The sequence below is a fragment of the Tympanuchus pallidicinctus genome, unplaced genomic scaffold (genome assembly GCF_026119805.1).
Source record: "Tympanuchus pallidicinctus isolate F22 unplaced genomic scaffold, pur_lepc_1.0 scaffold24, whole genome shotgun sequence".
Classification (NCBI taxonomy): domain Eukaryota; kingdom Metazoa; phylum Chordata; class Aves; order Galliformes; family Phasianidae; genus Tympanuchus; species Tympanuchus pallidicinctus.
This window is the reverse complement of record NW_026294741.1, coordinates 1,753,126-1,775,890: the sequence shown is the minus strand read 5'-3', so window position 1 is coordinate 1,775,890 and position 22,765 is coordinate 1,753,126. Positions and strand designations below refer to the sequence as shown.

The following is a 22,765-nucleotide window of genomic DNA, read 5'->3' as shown; positions in this document are numbered from 1 at the left end:
TCTCTCCTCTGGTTTTGTGTTGTGTGATATTTGCAGTCCTGTTTCCAAAGCTGTGCTATGATGTGCTGTGCAGGGCGGGGGGATACAGGCCCTGCTGGGGAGGAGAGCCTGAGTTGTATAACTGGGCCTTGAGGTCCGGCAGCCTCCTGCCAGTCCTCCTGCCCCAGTAGGAGGGCTGAGAGCTGCCTGGGTTGGGGCCATCACGTCATCACGTCATCACGTCATCCCGTTCCTGATGCTGAGTGACACAGCTATTGTGTGTGCGGGGAGCAATGCAGAGATGGGTCTGTCGGTTCCACCTAGCATGATGGCCGCCTCCTCCTTGCCAAGAAAGGAGCGAAATTGAAGGAGAAGAGGTCAGAAAAAGCTGGTCATCCCCTGCTCTTCTCCCACACTGCTCCTTCCTCTGGATGGAAACAAGGCATGACAGATTCTGTGCCGCCTGGGACTGCAGGGATGCAGAAGGGCGCTATGAGAGCGGGGCCGGGCGGTGATGCTGACACCGTGGTGACAGTGACAGGTTCCTCCATTAGAAGGAGGCTCTCCCATGCCATCAGCCTGCCTGGCATCCCACGGCTGCCCTGGGGCAGCGTCTGGGAAATGGCTTGATGTCCCCTATTGGCACATGGGTGCAGAGGTGTCTTGCCACACAGGCCCAATGGCAGGGCAGAAACGCACGATGCTCCCATTTCACCAGCACTTCGCCGGTCACACAGCCTCCCTTGGCCTATTTACTGTCTCAAGCATCTAGTTCTAAAAGTTATTAGCAGATTGCTGGTTTTCTATCAACCTCAGGCACTGGTCTCCCAGTGGCACCGTTGTGCTTTAATAAAATGCATCTGATAATCCTCAGATAAAGGCTGAGGAGGTGGGAGAGAGGAGGGGCTCTCGCATGGATCCCTCCAAGGGACGGGGGCTAGAAAAGAGTTAAACACTCATGTTTCTAAATGGCTGAACTACTGTATGTTGTAGTTTTCAACTGCAAATCATCTTTAATAGCAGACATCACGGGATGGCTCATTACATTAAGCTATTTTTCATGCTATCTCCTGTAATATCCTTTAATCCAATGCGTTTCAAATCACCTCAGGCTAAAATAAGAGACATAGCGATGTAATAGCCTAGTGTATTAGTGGGTTAATTGCCCTGTTGTACTCTCTAGTAGATATCTCTGGAATGAGTTCTATATTAATTGTAAATTGCTTAATACATTTAACTCCTTGAGCAGCTCTGCGTCTGCAGTGGGCGACCAAAGTTTGGGCAGTGTCCTGGCTGCATCCTGCTGTGTGCCCCTGGGCCCACGGCCATCCCCAGCGGGGCACCTGCAGGTGCTGGGGGAGGAAGGTCTCAGTGAAACATCACATCTGAGTCCCGGGTTGCTGTCGGGGAAGACGAATGAAGGGCTGTGCAGCGCTGTCTCAGGATGCGGCAGCGGTCACGGACGCACGCGGCGTTCAGTGTCGCACGTAATGTGCAGCTGCTAGTTTTCGAAAATGACTTCTGTAGCAATAGGCAGACGTGGCTGCAGATTTGCAGTCACTTTTCTGAAGATTGGAGCGTAAGTGCTGGCGGGCTCGCAGAGGGTAATGCCACTAATTTCCCTGGATTGCTCCCAGCCGGTGCGGGTGGGATGGGAGGAGGAGCAGCCTGAGCGGAGGCTGAGCCGCGTGCAGGTGAGGCATTGCTTGCTCATCTCTTCAGGGACGTTCTGGTTTCTTTAAGTGCTGGCAAAAAATGTTACTGCAAATTTAAAGGGATGGTGCAGAATAGGAGTGCAGAAAAGCACTGTGCACAGCAAAGCTATGGAAATTTAGGAGAAACTTTCCTGAAGTGCCACCTACTGCTTAAAACCAGCAGCAGGGTGGCGTGGATTTGAGCTGTGCCTGAAAGCTGTGGCCACCGGCCTGCCTGGCCCCGCTCTGCCACTCAGTACAGTGCCTGCAACATGCAGCTCTCCTCTGTGCCTTCTGTCTAAGGGAAATGGAAACTCAACTTCAGGCATATGCTTCAGTTCCAATGCTTTTAACAGAGCAGTGTTTTAATGCTCTTTGCAGGTGGAATGCTTAGTGGAGGAGAAGTTGGGGTTGGGGTAGGGGCTCAGCAGGGCTCTCCTGTCCCACTTGCTGCATGCAGGGTTCTGTTCTCATATTGCTTGCAGAGCTTCATACAGAATTACTTTGGGCTTATGCCCAAAGAGAAGAGAATGTACATACACAAGTCTCTTAGATAGCGACTTCCTTGGAAATGTAGCCCAAGTAATGCTATTTGTGCCTTGCAGGGTACGGAAGAGCAATGAAATGGGCTGCATGGGGAAGCTAGCAGTGGGCGAGGAAAACTTCCTCATGCTCAGTGGATGCCATCTAGAACCAACCCTGGGAATCAGCTCCTTGCTCAGTGCCCTCTGCCATGGAGGCAGCAAAGCTGAGGGCTGCCTCACTGCAGTTCTGTGTAGGCAATTTTGCTCTAAGGTAACTGCACTGGCATCAACAGAGCCACTCCTGATGTGTACTCTGTATGCAAGGAGGAGCCAAGCACAGGGTGATGCTTTAGCATCGCCTCACCTGTTAACAATTCCTTCTGGTTGCATGAGCAGCTAGTTTGGGCTAAAAGAAATAGCATCACTCTATTCTAAAACATAACACAAAGATATCTGAGACAGGCTGGGTGAAATGTTCATAGCTTGTAGGAGAACATTCCTGTGGAGCTGGGGAGCAGGTTGTTCTGTGAAGGAAAGACACCCAGTGCTTAGAGAGCTGGAAAAAATCCATCAAGTAATTCTGTCTCTCTGTAAAATAGGTGGTAATGCAATCCGAGCTTAATTTTGATGGCACGCTGTACTTCATAACAGCGACAACACCTTAAAAAATGTAATGAAAGGGCCTGATTTATTGCTGAAATAATCCATTCAGCACTCCAATAAATAAAGGGAGAAAATACAACCAATGTTTCGGGAGAAGGGAAAAAAAAAAAAAAAAAGCAAGAGAAAAATTGCAGTGCGTAGCAGTTTTGTGTGAACGCATCCAGAGGCTGTGCCACATGGTTTGGCTTGATTTTTTTTATTTTTATTTTTTTCAGACAAATATCGATTCAAAGCTAGATTTGCAGCTCAGGCCTGGTGTCTGCTCTGCATTTACTTCTAAAACTCTGGCCATGAGATGCAGTGGCACACGGAGCGGCTCTGGGTGGCCAGGAGGAGGAGAAGGGGAGGAGAAAACCCTTGTGCTCTGCCTTGCAAATATTTGATTTTGAATATGCTCTCGTAGCTGTTATTATGTGCAAAGCAAACATGTTTTCCCTTCGTGCCAAATTTGTTTTAATAACGCAGTGTTACTTCTGCAAATGTCAGCTGCAGCCTCGTTCTGTTCTGGTGGCACTCGGCCCAGGGCGAAGGCGGGGTGTTTTATGCTCCCTCTCCATCACTTCCATTAATCTGTTTAACATGCTGACGGTGGCAATGACAGCAAAGGCAATGAAATCCCTGCATGGCAGTGCTGGTGCTGCCGTTCTGTATGCATGAAGAACCTGAGCTGCCCAAGGATGGTGCTGGCTGTGCCCCAGAGCCCCACACCCTGAAGAACCCCACAGCCCTGCCTGGCCTAATTGGCCTGTTTGTTTGGCAATAAGTGATTCCTGCCTGTCGCGGGCCGGATTGTTTTTCACACCATTAAATGAAGTTCTGCTGTATTGATTCCTGTTTTTCCAATTTGAAGCCTGAAAAGTGATGAAGACATTTTCTTGTTTTCTCATGTACTTTTCCCTCAGTTCATTTAGGTGAGCTGTCTTTAGTTCCTTGCTCCGCTCGCTGTAATTGCTTCTTCAGAGTGATGCTACACCGCAGGCGTGGGGCTGCTGCCTGGCTGGCCTTCCATAGACAGACCAAGGAAGGTGAAGCTGCAGTCATCAGCAGGTTGGTCACAAATGACATATCTGCAGCGGTGCATTGCTGTCTGCTGCTGGAACCTAAACAGTGCCAGAGCTGAGGGCAGGAACACGGGGCAGCTTCAGGCTGCTCAGTATTTGGCTTCAGAGCCTGGAAGTAGCATGGAATATTGGTTTTCTTTGGGTACAGATGTTGTCCTCTTTACTTTTGAGGAAAAATTTCGGTGTTTGGATGTTTGTGTGAGGTGTGCAGGTGGAACACAGAGAGGTGGTGCCTTCCTCTGGTGTCTGTGGGGATGCTAATGCTCCCTGCAAGCACAACATCAAGAAGAAACTCTCTTTCCCTGAAATATCTTGTAGCTGTGCGGATGGGGAGCGCTGAGGTCTGTGGGTTCATGGTGCACGATCTGTCCTTTGTGTTCTTGGCATCTGTTAACATGGAGGTCCCTGCTCCTGAATAGCCCTGCAATGTACTATTACAATACCAAATAATCTGTGAAATAGACAAGAGGTCGGGGAAGGAATGCGGCAGAAGAATGAGTTTGTGCCAGTATATTACTCCAAGAACAGTAAAAAATCCAGCGTGTGGTTTGAAAACATGGTGCCACGTAGACACATAGGGACAAAGCTTGAAAATAATGGCCCTTGGATCTGAATGGACACATTTCAGCAAGGGAGCTGCACTGGGCACAGCAAGTAGCAGAAATTCATGAGTCAGGAGGGTTTCAAAATTTCCTTCTCTTTCCTGCAATTGTTAAATCCTCAGAAAGAGGGTAAAAATTAGGAAAGGGGGTAACTTTCAGAAATGGGAGATCTGTTTACCACCTAAGTGGTAGGAATGAGATCGTGTGGGGGGGTTCTTTTGTTTCTTTTTTAATTTATTGTAAACTACCTTATGACAATTGGTGATAAAAGAGCTGAGCCTTTCAAAAATCCATTCTAATAAAACACCGTATGACCTCATAGATATGCATAGGATTTAGAAATAACATGGATTTTAATGAAGGTACTTGAAAGGTATGGTGCCATATTGCAATTTTATGGAAGATCTTAGATTAATGAAATTAAACGTGAACTGCATTGTTTAGATGATGAACTTAAGGTCATATCTGCAGCATTTGAAAGAGAAACCTTGAGTGGAGGGTGTAGAATCATTGATTTAGACCCTGGTAGACAGCTGAATAGCAAGCATTGAAGCATGAAGGTAAATTCCCATATTTCATTGTTAGAAGGTTAGCTGGTGGCTGCCAGCTTTTCAGTGATAATCACCAACCAATTCCACCCTGTTTCAAAAAAGATTTTGCTTTTGTGTGCTAAGACACTTTTAAAAACCATTACTGTTCAAAGCAGGGGCACACTGTTTAAAGAGAAGCTATTTCTGGAAAATATAGGATGGCAATGAGTTGATGCTGTCCTTGGATAGCGATGCTATTAAGTTCATTAGGATAATCGTCCATTTAAAATGCTTATAAGGAGAATTTAGACTGTTTGCTGAGGGTGCCAGACACCTCCTACTGCAAGTCATAGAATCATAACTACCTGTCACCAGTAATTAGCTCTTTTGCTTCCTTCAGATGGCCTATAAGACAATGGCCCTTTCAGATTGAAGCACTGTTTTCCTGCCCTGACACACACAGGCACGCAGCGCACACACAGGGAATGGATGCATGCACGTGTGGTAAAATAATAGACGTGAATTTGTACAACAGGAAAATTGCAAGGAATGAAATCCTCAGGCCTAAAGAATAAGTGATAATGGAATGATACTGCCAATTACAGCTCGAGAACAGCGTTGTCACAGGGAACAGCTCATGGAGATGGAAGGATGAGGGGAGGAGAAAAGGTTCCCTTTTGACAGTTTGCCGTTAAAGCGAATTTGTCAAGGATGTTAAAATTAGATTTAACTGGGCCAGATCCTCAGATGACATAAATCAGCCTGGAGACTTCAAACCATGGGCTGGCCACACATTCCTCTTTGTTCTTTCTTCATCTTTATTATCTGCATCATAACACTGCCTGAAGGCTGCAATGATGCTTTAAGCCCCATTGTCTTAGCGCCGTACAGATGCAGTAAGAGAAGGTGCTGCCCTGCATTTCCCTGCTTGGTCACTGTCTTTTATCACTTAAAACATCCGTGGGTTTTACAAAACCTACCGTGTGTGGGAGATGAACACCTTGTCTCACCCAGGCTTTGGGCTGTGAGGCAGTTTGTGGGAACTGGCCTTTTTCCAGGGTAGGTGAGATGAGCTGCTTTGCACAACAGCAAGAGCGATCAGGTTCCCTTTACTGAGTGCTGTTGCATACCAGAATGAGTTTACGGAGATGGGGGCAAACCCAAAGTGATGCTCACAGGTCGTTCTGTGTGCTTTCTCCTCCAGCCTGAGTTTTTGGCAAGCTGAGTGAAACCCTGCCGCATCAGGAAAACTGCCAATAAGGAAATTAGAGAAGAAATAGTGTTCGATAATGGTCATAAATGAATTATGATCATTCCTTTCATTAGAAACTTCCTTGTTTTCTCCCTGGCCTATACCAGAAACAGCTTGCATGTAATTTATTTGTATGTGTTTGGGGAGAAGAGGCAAAGAGAGTAAAATCTAAGCCGCTAGACATTCAAAAAGGCAGCTGGGAGACGCAGACGTGATGCTGATGAAAATAAATGGAAGCCATGTGTTCAAATCCCCTTGTCATTCTTGAAGATCTTGTCCCTACAAGCCATCTGACAGTCCATTCCAAATGGGGGTGCTGCCTCTCACATCTCCAGCACGCATCCAGGTGCAAATGGGCAGTAAGAGCAGCTTATGTGGGACCTGAAGGGTGGCTGCGTCCCGCTCCCCTCTGCAGAGCGTTCTGCCATGTGCAGCTCTTGGTATCAGGCAGACTGGCCCCACCGTGCCCAGCTCTGCAGAGCTGGTTGGCTGAGCTTTTCGTAGTTCCGTGACTTTCCACTCTGTGCTACATCTGCCAACAAATGTGTTTTCATTTTATAAAGAATCTATTGGCGTTGGCCACTTCAGAAATGCTGACCCATTAAGTCTAAACAGGCAAGTTAGGGCATGTGAAATATCAATTGATTATAAAACCCATATTAATTGACGTTTAGCAGCCCCACTAATGGAGAGGAGCTCATTACATAGCAGTTAACCCTCAACGCATATATATTAAATAATCAATTAGTATTTATTTAACATACAATCACCTCCCTATTAGAGCTAAATTAAAAGCCTCTTTATGGAGGCCTAGCAGAAGGCACTGCACTGTGCTAACCTGCAGCCAGGACCGTGCATCAACAGCATGGATCTGTGTTACCTCTGCTGCCCCTGAGTGCTTTAAGTGACAAATTGGAAGGAGGGTATTGCTGTTACACCTGGCTCCGGGAAGGGGGACTCTGCCCTAGGCTGGGATGGAGCAGAGAGAGGCACAGGTCAAGATAAATCTTCCATAGAGCCGTGGCGAGAGCAAACAGCTCCTGCAGCACAACGTGTTCTGCAGGCTGATCCTGATCCTGGGAGAGGCCAGGCTGAGAGGGAAGGGAGGAAGAAGGGAAAGTCATCATTTCACCTTTGAGGACAGATTGGAAAGGTGCTGCTTGTCCCAGGCTGAGCAGGGCGAGCTCTATGTGTGTTTGGCACATCTCTCAGCTGTGAAAAGAAGGCTTCAACACCACGCGGCCTCTTATAATCAGAATGTTCAATTAAAGCTCACTCCGAATGGTATGAGGGGTGAGGCTACGTAGTGAAAGGTGAACCGAATTTCTTCAGATTTAAACACAGTGACAAAAGAGCACCCACAGTTCCTGGGCAGGGGAAGGGAGGCTGCTGACGGGGTGTGCGGTGGGTGTACCCAGAGGCGTGGGACACAGAAGGGAAAGGCCTGAAGGTAGAAGAAAAGTATTTTCAAGGGCAAAAAAAAAGAACAAGGAGAGATGTGGGCAGACAGTGATGCTATATAGACAGCAGAGGTGGCGCGGCTGGGTAATGGAAATAGGGCAAACTGGGGAGCTGGGAAAGGAGGAGAACTAAATTGCTCGAAATGAGCCTCTCCTGTGTTATGTCCTGAGCTGCCATTTCCATCTGTGTGGAGTGCTGAATATAAGCAAATGGATTTACACCAAACAGAGACAGGAGTAAGGGCCTGGCAAGGAAGAGTAAAGCACGGAGCAATTCTCTTTTCCTTGGAGCCTCGGTGAGTTTTATATTTGGGTCTAATAGGCCCCAAACCTATTTGGAGTTGAATTATATCACCCCTGCCCTATGCAATAATCTGTTTTCTGGTGGGGGAGAGCTGGGAAATCAAGCAGCTTCTCCAGAAGTCAATTTTGGTTCTCAAAATGGAGCCAGCTTGAGAAATAGTCATTGATCCACTTCTCAACTTGGAGCAAATTTCCATACAAATAATCAGATGCTCCCAGCTGCCAGAGTTTGTAATGCTGCATGTTTCCCTGGGTGGGGTGGGAGGGCTGGGAGAACTGGAGCTGAGCGGGCATGCTTGCTGCTTTGGGTTCCTCCTCTTTGCCATGCAAAGTCTGAATTGGGAGTTTCATGGGGGATGGGATGGGATGCCTTGCCTGCCCTCTTGGCAAAAATAAATGAGCTAATGAAAGCAAGTTGTTTGGCCTCGTCCTCAGCTGACGGAAACTGGAGCTGCCCTATTAGCCATAAAAAAACCTTGATCCATTTAGGCTCCTGAGAAAGCATCCGTGAATAACTCAGGGAATGCGGCTTGATCAGGAGCCCTGGAAGCTTGGGGAGCTCTGACAGCAGGACAGCTGATTCCATTTATACACATGTGCAAAGGGGTCTGTGCCCCCCAGCACCTGGCTGCCCTGGAGGGCAGAGCCCCAGCCCTTCTGCTTCGGTGGCTGTGGAGTGGCAGAGAGTGCCAGTGGGTGCAGGGGAGACAGAGATGGGGCAGGATCAGGCACATAACCAGGGATGTATCAGAGCGGGGACTTTGCTGAAGGGATGAGCAAAATTAAACAGGAGGAATGTGGCAATGTTGTATGAAGTGTAAGGGTAATAATGAACCTGACAGAAAAAATTACTTACAACATTTTGGATTCATCCAGAAACCCAAATAGGATATTATTTAATCATTAGAACGTTTAATTGTATTTCAGGCCACCTTTGCTTTTCATCTCTGTTGTGGAGTAAAATGCAAGCATGTGTCAGTTCCTGCCCCCCAGAACTTGGGGAGGACTTTGCTGTTTGCTCTACAGTGGAAAGAGACCTTCGTGGTCTTCCCTCTCCAAGGACAGCACTGGTTGCCTGAGCAAGTGATGGTCACCTGTATTCACAGGTATATGATGTATTTTTAGCACCTGCAATAAATTACTGCTTCTTCCCTTACAGCTTCTGGAAACATTCCCAGTCCTTGGCGTATTCATCAGGATTGTTACAATTCTGCTGCCACAAAGAGGGAAGTATCTTGTTCTCCTGTTATTTATTAGCATATGCTGTAGTGTGAGGGGCCGTGGTGGGGAGGGGAGCCCTGCTGTGAGGGGCACTGGGTAAACACAGCCGAAATGACAGCAGCAGTCCTCATCACAGAGCGTTAGCAATTCTAACAGCCACGTCAGGCGGAGAATTTGAGAGACGGATGTAACACGAGCAAAGGAAGAATGTGGCAGTTTGCAAACAGCGAGTTGCGTGGTGTTTTTGAAGGTGTGTTCATTCTTGAAGCACCTCGAAAGAAATGCAAATGAAATGTATGGTGGACAGGTCTACGTGCAAGCAAGGCCTGTTGGAGCTTCACGTTGGAGACGTAGAAACTTCTTTGTCTCATAGAAAGGGATAACAAGGCTTTTTGAAAGTGTGAGCAAAGCATTGGAGGCCTGTTTTTGCCTGAAAGCACAGTGGGATAGATCATGGAGTCTGAGGAGCAGGGAGTCGTGTGCTATTCTATTAATACAAGCAGAAGGAAGTAACAGAACAGAAGCAGTGGAGCAAATCCAAAAGCCAGTGCCCCACCAAACGGGCAAAATCCTCACCAAACAAAAGCTGATGAATTTCCGAGGTAGAATTTGCTGGCAGACAGACTGAGCTGATGTTTCCTAAAGCAACCAGTGTAATCCCTCCACTCTGCTAAGGCAATGCCAAACAAAAGAAACCTGCTCAACGTTTTCTATTAGCCTGAAATTTTGCTGTAGAGAAAATGATAACACAGAAGGAATTTCCTTGGGAAAGAAAAGAGAAAAGGGCGCTGCGGAATTATTTTAGTTCAGGCGACTGCAATGCTAAAAATGAATTCTGGGGCAGGACAATAAACTCATACACGAATACTAATTCTGCTTCCAATCATCCAAGGAGTTCAGTCACTGAAGCCCATTCACAGTCTGTGTGGTTCCCCAGGCTCAGAGGGATGCTCCAAAAAACTTTGAAAATCCCAATCTAAGCACGTTTGTGTCCAACTTTCTAAAGATCCTCCTGTGGGGCTGCAAAGAATAAGTAATTTCTATCTGTAGCACGTTATGAAGTCCTCAGCAAGTAGACACCAGGGCAGTGTAAAATGGTTATTTTAGCAGTATCTTCTCTTACAATTGCTTGTTCTCCATCTCCACGGAGGGCGGCTGGCAGCACAGTGCTGCAGTGATTTAAGCCCACCAGGCTGCGGTGTTGGCTCTTGTGCAGTGCCTGAGCCCCGCGCAGGACTTGGCCATAAACTGCACAGCCCAAGGAAGATGTTGCTTGTTTTCCAGGACAGGATGAAATCACCCCGTGCATGTCCTCTGTCTATTGCCTCTCCGGGCAGGGAAAACATAAATGCCTTTCCCATCATTTTATTTATTGCCTTTCTGTGTTTCCTGGGAAAAGCCTATTTTTATTTTTGTAGCACTTGTGTGTGTGTGAGTCTGTGTGGGGTAAGCGTGTGTGTGTGTGTGTTTAGGAGGTTAAAAAAAATTTCTTGCTGTCAGCAAGTGATGTTACAAACCTGCTCTGACAAGGCTGGTTGTATATTTACAGTTGGTGAGAGCGAAGGCTTCATCAATCTTCACGCTTTGAAAGGGACAGGCCCGCTCCCATGAGCACCTGCTCCGGGAGAACAGCTGAACTGTGACTTTCCAGGGAGCTGGCTGTAAATTTTAGCCATTCCCCCCACAGCCCACGCATGCTTGAGCTCTTTAACCTTCCCAGGCTGGCAGGAGTCCCAGCAATCAGTTTAGTGCAAAGACTGGGGTTCTTTTTAATTAACCTTTTGTTTCCCGCTGCAGGTGTTTCGAAGTTTCTTCATGTTAAAAAGGAAGAGGAAAAAAACTGTTTGCAGAGGTGCATTCACTCTCTTCCACTCTTGCTATGCTCGGTGATCAAATGGGACCGGTCTTTCTCATCTTTCTGCTCCTCATTTGCCTCCTGCATGTAAGAATATGGCAACATCTGCTCCAAACCTCTGTAGGCACCTACACAAAGTATTCCCATGAGCACATTTCAGTTCTGTCCTGCAAGGTCACACTTCCATCCTTTGTGAGGCACCTGCTTTTCCAACCCACTCTGTTTTCTCCAGGCAATGTTTTCCCCACGCCTGACTCCCTCAGTGGGTTGATGTTCTGTTTAATTAGTTTGGCCTCTCACAGCCAGCCGGGAGAAATTTGATTAGAGACTCAGACAACACTTCTGTTCCTTCAGCCTCCCGTCCTCCCAAAGCACACCTGAGGAAAAAAGGCTCTTTCCTACAACTCCGTTCAGCCCATCCTGCATGGACCGTCCATGCTGGTACAGCATACAAGGCTGGTGAGAAGTCAGAGCTTAGCAAATGTTGTGGTAGAGCACAGGGACAGAGTTTACTTATGTTGTGCTTGGGAAGCACAGCACTGTTTTTATGCACTGTTCACAGGTTGCCCAAGGAGGCTGTGGATGCCCCATCCCTGGAGGCATTCAGGGCCAGGCTGGATGTGGCTCTGGGCAGCCTGGGCTGCTGGTTGGTGACCTGCACACAGCAGGGGGGATTGAAACTAGATGATCATTGTGGTCCTTTCTATGATTCTATGATTTTTTTTCTTTTTTTTTCATAAAAGCACTTGATGTTCTTCAGCACTTGCCCTGTTAATAAAAGAATCTGTATCATTTCGTATGGTTAAGCAGCGACAATATTTGCTGCTTAAAGGCTTGCCACGTGAAAACCCAGCTACCTACATTCCAAACACCTCGTTTCAGAGGGGAAATATTCCTTCAGTGTAAGAAGGGAGTGCTGTTGTCCTATTTGAGCAATAAACTCAGTCGAACAAGACTGTTGTATCTCTAAGAAAATTCATATTGTGGAAATTTATCACAAGGAAAAAATACACTTAAGCCTCACTTAAAATAATAAAATACGTCTTTTAGAGAAAGTTTCAGACTTTTCTGGGTAAGAGGAATAATGGTTTCTATAATTTAATAGGTGCTAAATTTGGTGAGGAGTGCCAGCAAATCCATTTCACGTAATGATATTTTATCTCCCCTGAAACGGTCATTTTCACAAATGCCTTTTTATTGGTTCCCTTGTCCCATGGAGCACCCAGGCTGGAGCTGGGGTGAGTATAGCAGTGGGGATGAGTAGGGAAACCAATTAATAACAGGGACACAAAAACGGGCAGGAACTGCACGACAGTTAAATGTGCTCCCTGTATATAAGGAACAATTCTGCTTTGACCCACAGGACTCTGGCTTTTTTGCACTTGCTCTTGTAGGAGTTAAGGTGGATGCAACTATTAACAGCCAGAGATGACCCACATGGACCTGTGGGTGAGAACAGCATTGAAAAGACTGGCAATAAAACAACCAACAGCCCTCCCTTTCTGCAGTTGGTGACCACTGTCACTAAAAATAAACTGAGTTTCAGGAAAGGGAGTTGAGAATTTTTTTTTTTCTGGTTGGGAAAAAGCAGTGGAAAGTTCAACGGATTTTCAAATCAGAATAAAACGGAAAGAAGGGGAAATATCTGAGGGTCGGTTTAAAGAGGGAATGCATGAATTAAAGTGGGATACATAGGCTTGGTGTGAAACGGTCAGCGATATTCACAATCAGCACAAGGTCTTTGCTGCCCTCCCTCTTATGTGTCATATACTTGTAATTGCCATATACTTGTAATTCCATTGTATTTTTTTTTTTTTTAGTTCTGCCACCCTTTGAATTCTCCCTCTTAAGTGGTGTGTTGCCTTCCTGGGAGCTCCTGCAGCCCTGCCTGTGTGAACAAGGATGTGATAATACTGGGTCCTGAAGCTGCAAATGCAGAACGAACCAAGGAGTAAAAGAGTTGACAAGACAAGCGGTGGTGGGAAATGGAGGGAAGACAGTGAAAAAGGTTATAATAAATAATAAGAAATGTTGCATGGGCCAAAGGAATAATAGATCAGCGATGGAAAGACTCTAAAAGCTGCTGAGGGTTATTTATTGATGGACATTGTTTAAAAAAAAAAAAATTCAGTGACAGTTTTCCTTCGTGTTCACAAAGGCAGATGGCAGGGCAGGTGCCAGAATGAAAGATAAATTTCCTTTTGCATAAAGAAGAAATATTGAAGGAAACTGAGCAGAGGTGATGGAGAAATTAGAGCATTGAAAGACCCTGAAAGCATGTGGTCCATGTCAGCCCTCTCTCAGGATTTTCACCTGAGTCAGCAGAAAGCAGGAAAAACTGTTGCGGGAAATGAGAACCTCTTTGAAGACCAGTAATGGAGAGGTTCCTGCAAGTGTCATGTCCAGAGGTCTGAGGAGGGCTTTCCAGGAATTAAAATTGGTGGGGCAGAAGGTTCCTCGTGTGGCTGAGTGGCCGATGTGCATCATCATCTGGGACTGCAGTAGAGAAGTAGAAGTTATGAATGTAATTAAGGGGAACCATCAAAGATTCAGAAATTGGAAGCCGGACCAGTAACAGGAGAAAACTGACGGAGGGTTTGTGAGGAGTTTGTGCAAATCATGAGCCGGGGGGAGCCAAGAGATACAACTTGTGCAGTGGCAGCGAAGGTTGGGTGTAATACAGTCAAGATAACATGGAGAGGAAGTGATGAGTGTGGGACATGGAAGTGCCTGGTGGAGCTCTGAGCTGGTGGTGCACACAGCTGCTCTGAGGATGCTTTGGTTTCTGTTGCCCTGGCTGTGAGCGGGGAGGTTGGGGAGTCTGTGGGGGGATCTGTAGGCACCGAGGGGGGGGTTACAGAATGAATGTAACTGAGGTACAGAAGAGGCATGAGGAAGGGAACAAACCCTGCAGGAGCCGAGGGCACCTGGCCTGGCTGGGGAACCTGCAGGGTGGGTCCAACCCAAGGCCAGCAGCTGTGCTTCTGCAACATGTGCTAGGGAGCTCTAATTAACAGCTCTCCAATCTTCCCTGCAGTAGGTGAGTGCAAATTAGATGGCCGTTGTCAAACACGGTGAATCAGACCTGCCAACTTGCTTATCTGAAAGGGGAGGTTTTTTTTTGGTTTTTCTTTTTTCGGAGGGGTAACAGCCTCACTGTGGGTCTCCCCTTAATGGGCATTCATCCGATGTCCAACCAGAATTAAATCACTCATCGTGTTGCTCACAGTCAGCAACGGGGGCTGACAGGAAGGATCTGCGGGCTCTGCTCACTGCGTGTCCTCGTGTCTTTGTTTCAGGAAAGCCGCCTGCCCTTCTACAGCAGAGGAACGCGGCAGCCTGGATCCACTTTTGCACACACAAACCCCACCCCGTCGGATGAAACCCCTCACAAAGTGCCATCAGGTGATGGCCACGACGGGGTTATGTGGGGGCCTTCATCAGAGCTCAGCTGGGGGTCTGCAATATAAAGAGGGGATGAGGAGGGAGGTTCTCCAGCACAGCAGAGCTCCTGCTGCTTGAGGGCTGCCCGGCCCGCGTCAGACCTCAAACAGAAGGAAGCGAGGAAAAGACGACGGAACGCGTCCCCTCGGAAGCAGGGCATGCTCGCTGCAGGGCTGCTCCCCGACGGCCGCAGCAGCAAAGCGCTCAGGTTCCGCCTCGTGCATTGCTCGAGTCGCGCGCTGCGCTCCGCGCACGAGGCGCCGTGCAGCCACGCGCGCGCCTGGCGCTGTGGGAAGCGGTTGCGGGGAGCCGGGCTGCCTCAGCGCCGCTCGCCTCGACGGAGCCCCCCGACCCGCCGCGGCTCCCGCAGCGCCCGCCCTCCGCCGCTAGAGGCTGCTGCACACCTCGTTAAACCGACGCGGCCGTTCGCGGCGGATCCCGACGGTAGGTGCGGCGCGGGTGGGCGCTCCGAGGGCAGCGGGGCGGGGCGTTCTGCTCCCGGCGGGGGGCGGCCCTGAGGCGGGGGGGATCCTGGCGCGTCGGCTTTGCTCCAACGCCTGAAGGGACGCTCCCCGACGGGGCGGTGTTGCGCGCCGCACAGATGCGCGAACGTCTGTAAAAGTAGATAAGTTACGGCCCCACGTAAACATGTTTGCAAAGGAGTCCTGGGGATCCCGAGGTAAAGCATTGTGAGAAATCCTTTGTCTGAGAGGAACCGCGGTTCTCGGGCAGCACCGCACGGCCTCGCGACGGGAGCCCAAGCCGAGGCCGGGAGCACCGCGCGGCTCGCAGCGCTGCGCGCTCTGTTCGGGCTGCTGCAGAACGTTGCGCACGTGCCCTCAGCTGTTGTGTGCGCGGAGCTTCGGGCTGCGCCGTGACGGAGCGCTGTACAAGCCCAGCGCTTATGCTAAGTAAATATCAGCATTTTCACCGGCCTCCTTCCTCCCCTCCGCAAAGCGCAGGCTTGCTTTCCTCTCCCCTCCCCCTTTTGCCAGCAACTTGATCTTATTAGGCTGCAGAGTTATAGGTTTGTTGTAAATCTGGACCACGGAGAGCCCGTAGCAGCCAGGCTCGTGTTTTCATTTCTGTATCTTTCATTGGCGACGTCGGTTCAGGGTTTGGGTCTTTTTTAATTATAGGGTTATTTTGTTTTGTCAACATCCATCACACAGTGCACAGTGTTATTTAAAACCATCTACAGCAGTGGGCTGACCACGCTGTGTAAAGGAGTAGTACCTTAATGCCCGTATCCGGTGTCCCTCTGCCGCTGAGTTAGGATCAGTGTTGGCATCCTCTGCCCTGCAGAAGGGCAGGGAGCCAGCTGCACCCATCTGCATCCCCAGGATCCCACTGTGTTCACACAGTGCTCTGTGAGCACTTCACCTAACCAGCGCTGCCATGGGCATTCAAAGCTGCCAACGAGTGAAGATGATGGGGCACTGTCAGCCTTCCCGTGGGCTGCGTGTTAGGCAGCACTGCTGCTCTGCCTTTTAGTAATTTTATGGACCTGATATTTTAAGGCACCGAAGGGAACGATGATGTTCATTCGACATGTGAGATTATAAAACGGTGAAGTGTTTGTTTGCATGGCCTGGGTTGGTAATGCCTGTTTTAGAGAGCTTGTTGTTTTATTGCCAGCTTTCTGGTGGGGAAGAGAGGAAACAGAAACCGCAGAATTATTATCATTTATTTTGTTGCAGTTAGGTTTTTATGAAGATAGGGGTACAGATGGATATATAGATATGCACAAGCAACTGTAAATGTAAGATGAAAATAGATCTCCTTCCCGAGCCGAATTCTTGCCGCTCTTTGCATCCTTTCCAGAGATGTTTTTCTACTGAAGAACATCAGCGATTTGCTTTAATGAAGTATAAAAAGCATGCAGTGGTGCGAGGGAGTCTTGTGGGTGGAGATGAATAGATGGGCCTTGCAGGCAGCGCGAGTTCTGTTCCGCTTTCACTGATGCAGTCCTGGAGGTTTTGCACCCATGAAGAGCTGTGGAGGTACTCAGGTGTTGGGAATGGGATATCCCAGGCTGGGTTATGTGGTAGAAGCAATGCATGCAAGTGTATATATCTGCATCTGGTTGCACAGCACATCCAGGAAGAAGTAAAAAGGTTCTGCTGACTGCCATGCATACGGTGTGTTTCCTGTAGAGCAAAGTGGCCGTGCAGTTGTTTGCTGCCATGGGAGCCCATCTCCATTTGCTGTGTATCGTTTGAGAGAGGAAGTTAAAATCTGCCCTTAGGTGTACGCTTGCATTTGCTGTAGAAACTGAGAAATCCTACCTGGTGATGGGCTGCGTGTGTGCAGCTGGGGGCAGAATGAAGCCCACGGTTGGTAGCAGCCACACAAGTGTCACCTCCATCCTTTTTTCCTGGGATATTTTTCTGCATGATGAAACGTTCCCCTTTTTTCCTTTTCCAGAAGGACTCCCTGTAGCATTTGCTGTGTTTGTCACTCACAGCTGTGGAGTTTCTTCGCTGCTCCATAATCAACAGTAATTCTCCTCATTTTATAGTTTTTAAAACATCCTTGCTCCCCTCTTACCAACTCCGTGGATGCCGTTAGCGTGCCTTGGGATTATCGTATTTTGTGTACAAATGCCCTGCTGTTGTAAGCCTCCGCCTTTCTATGGTGCAGTTGCTAGAAAAAGGATTAAAAATTAAATGCACATCTTGCTTTGTTTGTTTTTAATGAAATCTGCTTTCCAGTTAGCTCTCGATTTGATCAAAGCCTGCGTTGGAGTTAATGGGGTGGATTTTGCTCAGTTTATGATTCCTTCTCTGAGGTAACATAAAAGATGTTGGGTCAAGTTACCCAAGGCCAAAGCAGTGCCTGTAAACTAAATCAAGTGCACAACTGTAGGCACAGCCTACGGTAACTGGGCTGGACGGTAAATACGAAATCCGTGTTGATCTGCCAACCCACTCCTTCATTTCTCCTTCATGCTGTTGCTACCTGGACATCATCTCTGATTCCCTGGAGCTTTCCTCCTGACAGGCAGCAGTGGAGCAGTTGGTCCAGGAACAACTTGTTCTGTGCCTGATGAGGTGGGAGGGTGGGATGCTGTCCCTGATTCTGGCTGGAGAGAAGCCCTGCTCTACCACCGCCATCTCAGTCATCCGAGTAAATATATATAAAAAGTGCTGCTGTATTCTTAAGCTTAGTGTTAAAAACAAGTGTAATACATACTTTTGTAATTGCTATCAGCTTTGATTGTGCTTGCACTAAGAAACCCTAGCTGTAGACATTATTCTACTTATGTACAGGCTGTAAAAATGGAATAGTTAAAGGAAGCCCTCCATGATGCACACAGCCCGCTACTTGAAGACGAGGTTGTGCGATTCTAATTGCAGACAATCCCAAGTAATTCATTGTCAACAGTGCTTTTCCAAATGGACTCCATGACAGCAGAGATGAATCTGGCCCTAGCATGTTCCTGCAGCGAGCTGCCGTTACGTTTTGTCCCCGTTATTCCTATGAGTGCCTCTGCTGCTGCACCTTGCAGCACTGTGCAGGGACACAGCGAGGGTATTTCGCAGGGACGGATCGAGCTTAGCTGTCATTTCTCTTTGTGGGGAATACCCTGGTGCCTTTTTGGCCCACGTTTCATATCCTGTGTGTACGACAGGATCTGATGATTGAAGCCTACTGCCTGGGATCCGAAATGAATCGTTTGTTTTCTCATGAAATGTTACGCTTCTGCAGTTCCTTCCCCTTTGCACACACACACACGCGTGCATTCACGCAGGCACGCCGGGGCTTCATCATACAGCAAATTGCTTATACACATGTAAGCAAATATCTTCTCAAATCATCTCTTATCACCAAGTGGGGTGTGGTGCTCGTTGTTCAAGGGGTTGAGGTTGCCTTTCAATCTGCCAGGGCCAGCCTGACACCAAAAATAAACAGCATAAGCCTGGAATGGTTGTCACAAGGGGCAGAGAGAACTTGTCAGGCAGGAGTGTGTGAGCCGGCAAGATGATAATGTGGCATGACACTTCTGAAATGAGACACCGGTTGCCATGGTGAGGAGTCAGGAGGGACTATCTCTCCAGAGGCTGAAATAAAACATGCTTTAAATGATGTTTGATTAGAATTTAGATCATGTAACTGAGTGGCTGGACCCTTCCCCCCTCTCCTCTTTTCCCCCCCCATACTTGTTGTCATTGTCGTCGTTGGCTGCTGGTGGAGTTCACTTTGGGAAGAAAGGGCGGTGGGTTTGGAGCAGCCCTGGCTGTAACCCCTCTGCTCCACCACTTCCAGCGTGCTGAGAGGTTACTTAGTTCCGTGCCCAGTCAATTATGCTCCTCGCTAACTCTGCTTGCATTTTCCACTTGAGTCCATCATAGTTTAAACCAGTTAAAAATGATTCCCTCTGCTCTGAAAAACAGGTAATCAATAACACCCTGAGAATATTTCTTGTCTTCGTTTGCTTTCCCTGACTGGTCCACTCAGGGTATCCGTCATCTTGCTAATATATATTAAAAATACAGTCCATGAAGTCTTAAGCACAATATCCTTCTTGGACTCTTCATATCAAAAGAGGGTTTTAATGTGTGCGTGTGCCAGGCTAAGTGGTGAAGGAACCCGAACCAGAAAGCATTTGAGAGAATGATGTAAAACGTTGAGGCCTTGTAAACGAAATGGGACTTTTTAAAAAGTAAATTTAGGTTTCCTTGCAGTTTAATACAACGCGCTTCTCAATGTATTTCTCATGACCATCCCAACAAAAACTGCACAAAGCTTTTTAATTCTTTGGTGCCTGTTGGTGTATCCAGACATTTCAAAACCTTGAAGCGGATACCCAGCACGTAGGTCAGTCTGTTGGGCAGTAACAGCCAAACCCAGTGCTGGCTGGTTGTGCTCAGAAGCGAGGGCAGGAATACCGAGTGCTGGTAATCTCAAGATCACTTGAGGGACATCTGTTTCTCGATGTAAATCAGACAGCTTGGCTGGTGTGAATGCACACCATACCAGGGCCTAAATTCTTGTAGGTGTCATCTCTCATCAGCTGTGAGTAGAAGGTGCTGAAATACAGGGGGATTTTTTTGCTGGCTGAAGTGAATTGAGTTTGATGACTCACTATTGGCAGTCATTGGTAAGTCCATTTTGGACGAGTCAATGCAGCAGCAGGTGTTATTGGTGATTTTTTGCCTGAAAGGCAGAAATTTAATCATAGGAACTCTACCATAGCATACAAGGGGTGGAGATACTTTACACACTGGTAAAATTCCCAGGCAGCTGTGAACAGGGGTCTACGTAGCTAATAATATTCTTATATACACACTGTAAATGAGCTTCCCCTTTATCAGCACATTTAAACTGTGGTCATTTGCTTTGGTAATTGAAATAGTTACAACAGGCCAGTGAACATGTGACTGCAACTACGTTTTTCTCAGCTATTAAAATCTCTATGCAAGACCATGCTGATTAGAGTCCCTATTGTGTGTATTTGGGGGGGGGAAGACCACATAGTGGCTATGTAAGAGGCAGAATGTATTCTAGGAGTCACACGATGCCCTGTAATTTATGGGAGACAAAGAGGTACATTAGATATTGTTAGAATACATAATAATCCTCTGGCAATAATTTATTCGGCTTGCAAGGTTAGGATCTCCATAATTCTTAGTTGCACTCTAATGAAGGCTGCTGATGCTTATTATATATTTTTGTGTACATTAGAGGTACCTGTGAATATATGGATGCTGTACTTGCCTCCTGCTGCCCCACTACTCAGAGCTGCCAGGGGGACTCTATTGTGCAGGCCATTTGTCTAACGAGTCCAGGAAAGTGCACGAGCTGCATTGGCTTCTTGTCAGAGGCTCTCTGTAACTTTGTGCCCGTAAAACCATCTGCTGCAGTTTCAGCCGGCTTTTCTCATGCTGCTAGGTCACCCCTGGCTCTGGGTTGTGGACTTGAGCAGCACTCACCGTCCAGCTGCAAACCCAGACAACCCAGATAGACGTTCCCACAGAGGCGTTAAGCTGGGCGTTGCAACCTGGTTGATTTGTTGGCGGGATGGGGTGGGCTGGTCTGGATTCAGAGGGCGATGACAACTTCAGGGAAATAACAGTTCTGAAGGGGCAGGTCTCAGCCCACCGCTCTGCTGATGGGCAGTTTTCTTCAGCAAGCATCTCGCACTTCTGGCATCCTTATCTTACAGCCAAGATATTTTTCTGCTTAGCTGATTCCAGTAGAGTTCACACTTAGGAATCAGTGGTAAGGAACAGGTTAAAATTATTTATAAGGCTTTTTATGCATATTAATTAGGTATTGCTCTATTTTATCGCTGTACTGCACTTTGTACAGCATTTTTCAAAATGCTTTAAGTAATGTTTGCTATGCATCCCACAGTCTAATCTGCCATGTAATTTAGGCTATTTGTGCCATGGAATTTACTTACCACTGACACAGAAATTAGCCCCAAAGTGCTGGAAGATCTTAGGGCTGCTGCTGATGGTTGCCTGATAGCAGCACAGGCCTACAGCTACGTTATGCATTGTTTTCACGTACCAGCTTATCGTTTTGAAGGCAGTCAGCACTGTGGTCATATAGGCGTGCATTATGAAGCTCACCACCAGCAGAGTGGAGAGAAAAGCCACCTGCAGGCTTCTTGGTGTGCAAGACTGTAATATGAAACGTCAGAGACTTGCAGCAGTGCTGTGTCTCCAGCCTTGGATCAGGCAAACCACTCATGGAGCAGTGGCACGACTTCAAAAGCTGAAGGTTGCTTTGTTCCCCTTCCCAATTTGGGGAAATCTGAGGTGTTTGCTGGAATGGCTGCTGCAGAGTGGAGGCTGAGGAGCCTCCCATTTCAGGACAACATTTCTAAGTTAGTTCAGATTGTACTTGTTTGTCGAATCAGAAGTGAGGTTACTTCAGCAACTTGCCTTTCTGAGAGTGCTTGTTTCCTGCACGCAGCTGTCCAGAATGCGCTCTGCCTGGTAAACCTGAATGCATCCAACAGCTTCTGGGTCTGGGACTTGACGGGATAATTAACAAAAAAAAGCAAGGAAGAAATGATTTGGAAATTACTGTGCTGCTTCTTGAAATACCTTCTTTGGAAACAAATTTCTTTTTCTTGAACCTTGTATTAAAACCTGTAAGATTCTCCCATGGAGAATTTTGCGAGTTTTCTTTTCCCACTGTATTTCCAAGCTTGCCTTCCCTTCCCGTCCTCCTTTCCTTTGCCCAGCACACATAAAGCCTTCCCACAGCATTCGCACGTGCCGTTGTAGCACACAGCTCTTCTGATCCCATGTCAGGTGTCAAATCTTTAATATGATTTCCTACATGTTTGACTAATCAATGCAGAACATCATCACGAAAGATAATTTTACCCTCTGGCACTTCAGGGACAGGATAATGAGGCCCGGTGTTTTCCATTTTTTATTCTTCCACAAGAATCTACATTTTTTAGTCCCAGCTAATTGATTTAAGTTCATGGAGGAAGGTTTTTTTTTCCCCTTCCCTCCCAGTTCTTGGATATTAATGGATTCTAGTGAGCTAGCAGAGCTGTGTGATCAGTATGTTTAGAGATTCAATATAGTGCTGTTCTGACCTTTCGGAAGCCAGGGGAAAAGCATTAGGCCCAGCATGTTGATCCCACATGAGCACTGAAATCTCTGGCAGTTCGGAGCTTCTTGAGCTGCTGGAGATACGGACCTTCTGCAGCAAGAGAGGTTTGACCTCAAATCCTTCGCCAAACAGGGGGAAGTGCAGCCTCACAACCCAGTAAGAACTGGGGGTTCATGACCTTGCTTAGGAGGTGGTGGAAGGCAGAGGGATGGAAGCAGGCATCTGTCTGTGCATTGCTCTGGAAACCTTGGTCAGAAAACATGGCGTGGTGGGAAGTGAGCGTGAAACCATGGGCACGTGGCAGATCTCTCTGGCTCTCCTGGTTTCATCAGAGAATCATCACCCTGCTCCTTTTCAGCAGTGGTGGAGCCTTGCTGTTTTCAGAGGAGGGCTGGGCAGGATGCTCACTGATCACCTGTGGGGCTGGAGGAGTGGGGCAAACCAGCAGAATTGCATCCCTCCCAGCAAAAATGTTTGTCCACGTCTTGTCCTGAATTTGTGTCCACAGTTCTTTGTGAATTGAGTGAGTGAGCAAGAGATAGAGAACACAGAGCTTCAGAGTGCCCTGTTTGGAGTCTGCTCTGGGCTCCAGC

At 47.6% G+C, this 22,765-nt stretch overlaps 1 protein-coding gene across 9 annotated transcripts in view; it reads left to right on the top strand.

Moving 5' to 3' along the window:
• Positions 1-17,269, top strand: part of MRM1 (mitochondrial rRNA methyltransferase 1) — a 40,965-nt gene extending 23,696 nt beyond the window's left edge. For 4 of the 9 annotated variants that reach the window (XR_008208111.1, XR_008208108.1, XR_008208103.1 and 1 more), the window contains 4 exons: positions 3,763-3,907; positions 9,228-9,305; positions 11,098-11,231; positions 12,965-17,269. The gene's annotated coding sequence lies outside the window, so the exon portion shown is untranslated. Of the gene's footprint in view, positions 1-2,278; positions 2,469-3,762; positions 3,908-9,227; positions 9,306-11,097; positions 11,232-12,964 lie in introns of all 9 variants that reach the window. The other 5 variants (XR_008208109.1, XR_008208104.1, XR_008208110.1 and 2 more) reach the window with 4 other exon arrangements.
• The last annotated feature ends 5,496 nt before the right edge of the window (positions 17,270-22,765 follow it).